Here is a 10,000-nt window from a genome sequence, read left to right on the forward strand (position 1 = left end):
ATGTGTGTATGGTTCGTGTGTGTGTGTGTGTGTGTGCGCGCGCGCAAAGAAAGCAGCACTTAATTCATCATAGATTAAATTCGGATTTTGAAAACCTTACATATTTTGTGAAGCTAAATTTCTAATAACTCTATGAATACATATATACATACATACATACATACATATATATAAATATATACATACATACATACATACATATATATATATATATATATATATATATATATATATATATATATATATATATGTAGGTAGGTACGTAGGTAGATAGGTTTATATATGTATGTATATATGCATATATATATATAAGTATATATATATATATATATATATATATATATATATATATATATATATATATATATATATATGTATATATATATATATATATATATATATATATATATATATATATATATATATATATATATATATATATATATATATAAACATACACACGCGTATGCGCACAAACACATGTACATCCACTGCTAGATTAAGTAAAATGTCAACGCATGCGAATTATCTATTTGGTGAATAGTATACAAGAATTTTAATGAGAAAAAAAAAAGAGGAATTAAAGCAAAGCATAAGAAATTAATAATTAACACACACACAAACAACTTTCAAACAGTGAAACAAATAAAGATGGCGGCTGTAAGCAGAGGGAAGGCGAATAAGTAGTATTTTACCTTATACGACTACTTAACAATAAAGCTTGTAGCCTTAAATAATTGGTTTTCTTTTGGCTTCGTTTCGCTTCTTGTTGTTGTTTTTTGTTTCTTTCTTTGTTTTGAAGAGTTTTGTGGGGGAATTTTTTTTTGTTTCGCTTTTTTTTTTCTTTTGTTTTTTTGTGCCTCTAATCACATTTATCTCTTCAACGAAGCATTGTTGTTCTGATTATCATCATTATTAAAAACTGAAATCATCATCATCATCATCATCGTCATCATCATCGTCACCACCACCACTACCATCACTACCACCACCACCACCACCACCATCATCATCATCATCATTATTTTCATTATCGGTATAGTAATAATAACAATATCATCATCATCATCATCCTCATCATCATTATCATCATCCTCATCATCATTATTATTATTATTATTATTATTATTATTATTATTATTATTATTATTATTATTTATCATTATCATTGCTTATTCTCCTCCGTCTCCTTGTCACTGCTATTGTGTTTGTTGTTTGTTCTCTGCTGCTGTTGTAGATGGTCTTCTGCGTGGAATCTGTCAACTTGGAATTAATGCTGTATGATGAAGTTATCCGGAAGATATCCTTAAGGGTTTTACAGTCTACAACCCTCCCCTCACACACACACACACACACACACACACACACACACACACACACACATGAACACGCACACATTAATATACATACGTGCGTATATGTATGCGTGTGAATGAATGGGTGGATAAAGCGATACGTATATACATGTCTGTATAGATGCATTGTTCTTCCATGTTGTTCTCTGTATACTTACACTGGCTAAGCTTACTTATCTTTTTTCGCATAATTGTAATTGTAGTTTCTTATGCTTGTTATTTGTTGTTTATCTTAAGTTTTGCTTAATATTTCTTTAATCTTTAATAGACATTTCTATGTAGATAAATAGTTTGATTCGCAATCATGTGGTTTCGGGTTCTTTCGCACATCGCGGCACCTTTGGCGCCTTGTTCCATGCGGGAAGCTCTCACATGCTTAAGATATATATATATATATATATATATATATATATATATATATATATATATATATATATATATATATATTCATCCATACATGGATACATACATACATACGTACATACATACATGAATACATACATGCATACATATATACATATTTACATGCATATACACACACATGCATACATACATACATACATGCATGCATACATACATACATACATACATACATACATACATGCATGCATACATACATACATACATGCATGCATACATACATACATACATACATACATGCTTACATACATACATAATGAGAAACTCTAGGGAAAACATCAAATCTTCTTCTTGCATGAGGGCGTGCAGAGTCTTCTCTGAATTGACCTCACTCCCTCGCGCAAGTATTCCGGCCCTTAATTCTTTACCCTCAAAGAAACCCCCACTGCATCCCGGTCTTGACTCCTCAATACCTCTCTACAGCCATATTTATGGATTAATGTAAGGTAGCGAGCTGTTAGAGTCGTTAGCACAGTGAGAGAAAAAAAAGGCTTAGCGACATTTCGTCCGTATTTATGTTCTGAGTTCAAATTCCACCGAGGTCGACTTTGCACTTTTCAGGGTCGATAAAAAATGGATCAGCTTAGAACTGGGGTCGATTTAATCGACTATTCCCTCCTCTCGTATATTTGCTGGACTTTTGCCAAAATTTGAAACTAATAATAGTGATGGATGTGAGGCTGATAGCAGTGGTGGTTATGGTTGTTATGGTGAAGGCCGAATGTTTGATGCTGCTGAGGATGTTGAAAGGGGGCAAAGATGGTCCGAATGATGCAGCTTGGGTGATATTGTGCTATTGTGTATAGGGTGACGGTGCTGATATTTGTATTTGCAGTGATTGTTATTAGCAGACGACAGAGAGACGGTATTGAGGCTGGATTGTTGTTATTCTCTTTTTCCTTCATTGATCTTTCAGTTTATATCTTTTACTTGTTTCAGTCATTGGACTGCGACCATATTGGAACATCACCTTGAAGGGTTTAAGTGCAACAAATCGTCTCCGGTACCTTTTTTTAAGGTGTTATAGATATTCTATTGGTCTTTTTTCCTGAACCGCTAAATTACAGGAAATTTGTTGTTGTTGGCACTCTGTCGCTTACGACGTCGAGGGTTCCAGTTGATCCATGAAATTAACGTGCAAGTGGCTGAGCACTCCACAGACACGTGTACCCTTAACGTAGTTCTCGGAGATATTCAGCGTGATACAGAGTGACAAGGCTGACCCTTTGAAATACAGGCACAACAGAAACAGAAAGTAAGAATGAAAGAAAGTTGTGGTGAAAGAGTACAGCAGGGTTCGCCACCATCCCCTGCCGGAGCCTCGTGGAGCTTTAGGTGTTTTCGCTCAATAAACACTCACAACGCCCGGTCTGGGAATCGAAACAGGAAATTTAACAAACCTACATTTACTCGAATGTCTGAAGATTCGTGATTGTTTTTCTTGGAAACGTGACAGCTGTGGTCTTCTATTGCCTTTTATCGGTCTATTTTCAGTTTACTCCGCCGGTCTCCCGCTCTCTCGAAGCTTACCCTTGAGATACAAAGCTTATTTAACTCTCAGGTATGGAGACTGATTCACGCCACATCAGAGCACGTTCAGTCGCTAGTTTCCTGTGTGACATACACCTGATGGACACAAATCCACCGAGACTGAAATGCTTCGACCACAGGTCCATTTTCTTGTATTTTATCTATAATTAGGGCCCTTGCCTTATACTAACACCCTTGACCAGAAATGAGCTGGGAATTGTGATGACTAAGGAATAACAACTTCATTTCTATATCTAAGAGATGAGGAATTACGTACATTATTTACATTATTTACAATATTTACATTTGACGGATATTTGTCCTCATCTTGTTTGTTGTTAACACAACGTTTCGGCTGATGTCGATCACGGCGGTGACGACGACAACGATGATGATGATGATGATCATGATGATGATGATCATGATCACGATCATCATCACCATCATGACGACTATGACGACGACGACGACGACGACGATGATGAAAAATGATGACGATGATGCTGATGGTGGTATTGATGAAGACGACGACGATGACGAGGCGGAGGAAGAGGAGGAAGAGGAAGATGATGACGACGATGATGATGATGATGATGATGATGATGATGATGATGATGATGATGATGATGATGATGATGATGACTATGATAACGGTGTTGTTTGGGTGTAGGACATGGTAGCATTGATAGTTTTGAAGAGAATAATGGTTGTGGCGGCAATGGTCATGGTGATGCTGGTGAGGGGGGTTCGGCGACGACGGCGGCGGCGGCGGCGGTGGCGGTGGTGATGGTGGTTGGTGGTGGTTGGTGATGCTGGTCTGCAGTGGCTACGGCCGTTGTTGTAGTACTGGTAGCAATGGCGGTGGTTGCGGCTTGTCTCACAGCGTAGGTTGCCGCTGTTGTAGTTTTAATTAGCGTCTGTTTGTAGATTATTGTCCCTAATAAGCTTGTATTCGCCAACGCAGTTATTATAATCGCCGTTGTTGTTGTGTTTGTTGTTGTTGTTGTTGTTGTTGTTTTTGCTGTCGTTTAGCCCCAGGTCAGACTAGATCGAGTGCACTTATGATCAAAAGCATTCCAACCGTAACTATTATATCTTCCATTGTTGCTGTTGTTGTTGTTGTTATTGAAAATGAGATTGCATTTGATAACATTGTAGTGCTTTGCCTTTTCCAGAGTAGTTTAGTCGGTTTTGTGGCTGTTATTATTATTGCAATGTTATTCATGCTGCTCTTGTTGCTCCTTAGCCCCAGGTCAGGCTGGGACTAATGGTCATTGAATGTTGTTATAGTCGTGGGTGATGTTATTTGTATTGCTTTCGTTGTTGCTGTTGCTGTTGGTGTCTTTGTTTTAAATGTTCTATATATGGTATCAAATATCATAAATTACTCTTACTGTTGGTCAATAACAGGCGCACGCGCAAGAATGTGTGTGTGTGTGTGTGTGTGTGTGTGTGTGTGTGTGTGTGTGTGTGTGTGTGTGTGTGTGTGTGTGTGTGTGTGTGTGTGTGTGTGTGATGTATAAGCATTATATACTCTATTTCATTTCATTAAGCTTAGACTTACTTCATTAGGAACGATATAACTTGCTAGACTCCCTTGAAATAGTGAGAAAAAACGACTCCAAAAACCAACATTTGTTGGCACTCCGTCGCTTACGACGTCGAGGGTTCCAGCTGATCCGATCAACGGAACAGCCTGCCCGTGGAATTAACGTGCAAGTGGCTGAGCACTCCACAGACACGTGTACCCTTAACGTAGTTCTCGGGGATATTCAGCGTGACACAGTGTAACAAGGCTGACCCTTTGAATTACAGGCACAACAGAAACAGGAAGTAAGAGTGAAAGAAAGTTGTGGTGAAAGAGTACAGCAGGGTTCGCCACCATCCCCTGCCGGAGCCTCGTGGAGCTTTAGGTGTTTTCGCTCAATAAACACTCACAACGCCCGATCTGAGAATCGAAACCGCGATCCTATGACCGCGCGTCCGCTGCCCTAACTACTGGGCCATTGCGCCTCCACTCCTAAAACCAACAGACAGACAGACAGACATATACACACACACACGCACACACGAGGAAGTACTGAAAAGTTCCTGGCTTTAAGGGTTTCGCGAAAGGCCAGGCTGGAGGCCCAACCTTCCGAGTTCTTTTACAGGGCTTAGAAAAACTGAAGGACCGCTGCAATAAGTGTGTGAATCTGAGAGGGGGAATATATTGAATAAAATCATGATTAACTGCTCCTGTATTTTTGTTTTACCTAAAGCTAATAACTTTTCAGCACCTCCTCACATACATATATACATACATACATACATACATGCATACATACATACATACATACATACATACATACATACATACATACATACATACATACATGCATGCATGTATACATGACAATCTGGGGTCGATTTGCTCGACTAAAGGCGGTACTCCAGCATGGCCACAGTCAAATGACTGAAACAAGTAAAAGAGTAAAAGGGTAGATATAATCATGTATAGTAACAGAGATGGTGAAATCATGTGTAAGTATGTATGGACGTATGGTCCATATTCTAAGAACTTGTGAAGGCGCGTGGCTACGTGGTTAGGGTAGTCGGTGCAAGATCGTAAGGCTGTGAGCCCGATTCCAAGTGGCACGTGGTATCCTTGAGCAAAATTCTTTATTTCACGTTGCTGCAGTCTTCTCAGCAAGCAAAAAATAGCACTGCCTGTATCTTTCAAAAGGTCCGCCTTGTCACGTTACATCTCCCTGAGAACTACGTTAAGAGTATGTGTGTCTGTGGAGTGCTCAACCGCTTGCACATTAATATCACGAGCAGGCTTCTCTGTTGATCGGATCAACTGGCACCCTCGCCGTCGTAACCGACGGAGTGCCAGTATTCTTATAATAATAAAAATAAATGCTCCCTTTTAAAGCCTAACCAGGCTCATGAGCCCGGTTTCCCAGTTTCTATGGTGTATGTGTTACCCAGCTGGACGGGACGCCAGTCCATCGCAGCGTTACTCATTTTTTCCAGCTGAGTGGACTGGAGCAACGTGAAATGAAGTGTTTTACTCAAGAACACAACGCGTCACCCAGTCCAGGAATCAAAACCACAATCTTAATATCAGGGTGCTGACACCCTAACCACCAAGCCACACGCCTCCACGCCAGTATCTTTATAGATTACGAAAAATTATAAAGAACTTTTAAATTTGGGAACCAAAGTTTTCCGTTTGTAACAGATAGCATTAGAAAATATTGCAAATATACAGGATTACTAAGTTATGGTTGAGCTGTTTTAAAACGATATTAAAATGTTTGTATTTTAATTAAGATTTCAATTTTAATTAATTATAAAGTCTTTAAAATGCAAAGTGAAAATTCATCATTAAAAAAAAATATCCCCCTATAAAGTTTGTATTTTAACTAATATTTTGATTTTAATTAACTCTAAATCATATATGGGTTGATTAACCAACCTGTTTATAAGGAAATACAATGAATAATCATGACTTCAAATTTATTGCTAATTGATTAATGATAATTAGATGAAGGACAACTAATTTTTTTTTCTACACAATATTTGTCAGATAAATTCGATCGGTTTTGGGGGTTTTGGGGGGGGGTTTTCTACTTGGTACGCCATCGCCATATGTCTGAAGAGGTGAAATTTATTCAAATTTTGAAAAACGAAGAACAAAAGTTGTAGAGGGAGAATAGAGCTACAAAGAAAGCATAAAACACTACTATGGAAATATTTTTCATGCTAGTTCAAATAACATTAACAAGGATTGTAAAAAATATCTTTCTTTTTTTTTAATGGAAAATAAAGGACTAACGAATTTATCTGACAACCTAATACATCTTTGTAGATTTCGCATGGCAAAAAAAACAACAATATTGTTTTCTATTCTAGGCACAAGGCCCTAAATGTTCGGAGAAGGGGCCAGTCGATTAGATCGATCCCAGTACACAACTAGTACTTAATTTATCGACTAAAGTACAATAATAAACCAACATAGACGCAGGAGTGACTGTGTGGTAAGTAGCTTGCTTACCAACCACATGGTTCCGGGTTCAGTCCCACTGCGTGGCACCTTGGGCAAGTGTCTTCTACTATAGCCTCGGGCCGACCAAAGTCTTGTGAGTGGATTTGGTAGACGGAAACTGAAAGAAGCCCGTCGTATATATGTATATATGTATGTATGTGTATATGTTTGTGTATCTGTGTTTGTCCCCCTAACATCGCTTGACAACCGATGCTGGTGTGTTTACGTCCCCGTGACTTAGCGATTCAGCATAAGAGATCGATAGAATAAGTACTCGGCTTACAAAGAATAAGTCCTGGGGTCGATTTGCTCGACTAAAAGACGGTGCTCCAGCATGGCGGCAGTCAAATGACTGAAACAAGAAAAAGAGTAAAAGAGTAAGAGCTCTTTCAAGTTGAAACCGGTGCAACATGAATGCTAGCTGTTGCATTGGTAAGAAAGCCAACTTCAGCTTATAGTGATTTCTATGTTATAAATTTTTTGAATATGATGGCTTCGTTTTACTTAGCACTTTGGAGTCATTTATCAGAGTTCATTCTGTTGCAATCATGAAAATGATCACATCCACAGCAATTTCTCCTCTGAGTAATCCAAGTCATTATGTAAATGAAGTCTTATGCTTAATTATTAGAATCTCTGCACACTTATTGACTTACAGATGGCACTAGTTGCAACCAACTTTTTTTCAACACACAATAGGAGCTGGACATTGGACGTGTTGGATGTAAACGTGGACTGAAAAACTGGAAACCGACGAAATACACGTTAGTTTTACGGTTTTGTCTTTTTTTTTACAATAGCGCAACTGTTTCATTCACACTGAATTCTCATCAGCGCAACGTCACAGGCATAATACGAACCATTTTCCTTCCAATTTAATTCACTGGTACCCTTTCAACTGGTCCATCATCCACTTCCACAGGCACACACACATATACACACACACCTACGTGCACGCGTACACACATGCATTCACACACGCACACGTGCCTTTATATATATACTCACATACAGACACACCAGAAAGCGAACTAAAATACCTTTAAAAGTTCGTCGGTGTGATGATAATGGTATTGGACCAAAGAATTTTACTGGAATCGACGCGAAGTTATGTAACAATAGACGCCGAAACTCTTTGTTACATGTGCGTGTGTATATGTGCTTTTGGCGAATGTTGGATGGATACATGTGTGTGTGTGTGTGTGTGTGTTTCTGAATGCGTATGTGTGTGTGAATGTACGTGTGCGTCTAGTCTGTGTGTTATATGGTTTCTCTATATTGCTAACAGTTCTTGTAATCTGGAAATCATGACATAATAAAGAATGAACTCTTGAAGAATTATTTCTTTCGGAATTTGCTGTTGATTTTTGTTGTTGTTGCTGGGAATTCCTTTGTGTTCTTTCGACTGTTGTTATTGTTTTTGTTGTTATTTCGAGGGAGGATTTTTTACAAATTTTTTTTCTTTGTTTTTGAATACCCACTAATGTATATATTTTTTTTTTAATACTCACCATTCCCTTTGAAATGAATAAATTACAACGATTTAATCAAACGATACTCAAGACACGATATTCGTGTTCTTAAAGAACGGTTCCTTTTCTCTTGTGTTTTTTTCACTGAGTTCTGGTTCTTTTTATTTACGCTCTTCCACCCTTTTGATGTAGTAGTAGTAGTAGTAGTAGTAGTAGTAGTAGTAGTAGTAGTAGTAGTAGTAGTAGTAGTAGTAGTAGTAGTAATGGTGGTGATAGTGAAGGAAATAGTAGTAGTACGAATGGTAGTGATGGTGTTGGTAATATTAGTAGTTATAGTAGTAGTAGTAGTAGTAGTAGTAGTAGTAGTAGTAGTAGTAGTAGTAGTAGTAGTATCAGAAGCAGCAGCAGCAGCAACTGCAGCAACAGCAGCAGCAGCAGTAACTGCAGCAACAGCAGTAACAGCAGTAGCAATAGCGTCAGCAGCAGCAGCAGCAGCAGCAGCAACAGCAGCAGTAGTAGTAGTAGTAGTAGTAGTAGTAGTAGTAGTAGTAGTAGTAGTAATGCTGGTGATAGTGAAGGAAATAGTAGTAGTACGAATGGTAGTGATGGTAGTGCTAATAGTAGTAGTAGTAGTAGTAGTGGTGGTGGTGGTGGTGGTGGTGGTGGTGGTGGTGGTGGTGAATAGTATGAAATAAACTTTACTAGAAAGAAGTAATTATATAAATGAAAATATTGAGAGCGAGTGTTATGAATAAAGAGGCTCCCTGATATAAGTTTAAAATGGCTTACTCAATGACACGTATATATTCAAGATTAATCTTTTGTTACATAAAGGAATTTTGATATTTTTCCTATTAGTCCTTTGTGATTAGTTTGGGACAATTAGTCCACTAACGTTTGAAGGACGTTCCCGATCTCGTCATCAGAAGGAAGCAATGGTTATGATATGCTGTAGCATTTTTATACCGAAGGTCTCAACGGATAGTGAAAAACCGATGCAACTGATAAAATCGCCGATACTTGTTTTAAAAGTTATATCAACCGTTGTATTCTGGTCGGTAGCATGATTTATTTCACGTGTGACGCTTCTATGTATCTGAATGCTGGTTTTTTTTTAAATTATATTTTGCAATTAGTAAAGAAAGCTTTCTTCGGTATTCTCCTCAATTTTTATGGAATCCTATGTAAGA

This window comes from Octopus bimaculoides, chromosome 6, assembly GCF_046866305.1.
Source record: "Octopus bimaculoides isolate indiv1 chromosome 6, ASM4686630v1, whole genome shotgun sequence".
Taxonomy (NCBI): Eukaryota; Metazoa; Mollusca; class Cephalopoda; order Octopoda; family Octopodidae; genus Octopus; species Octopus bimaculoides.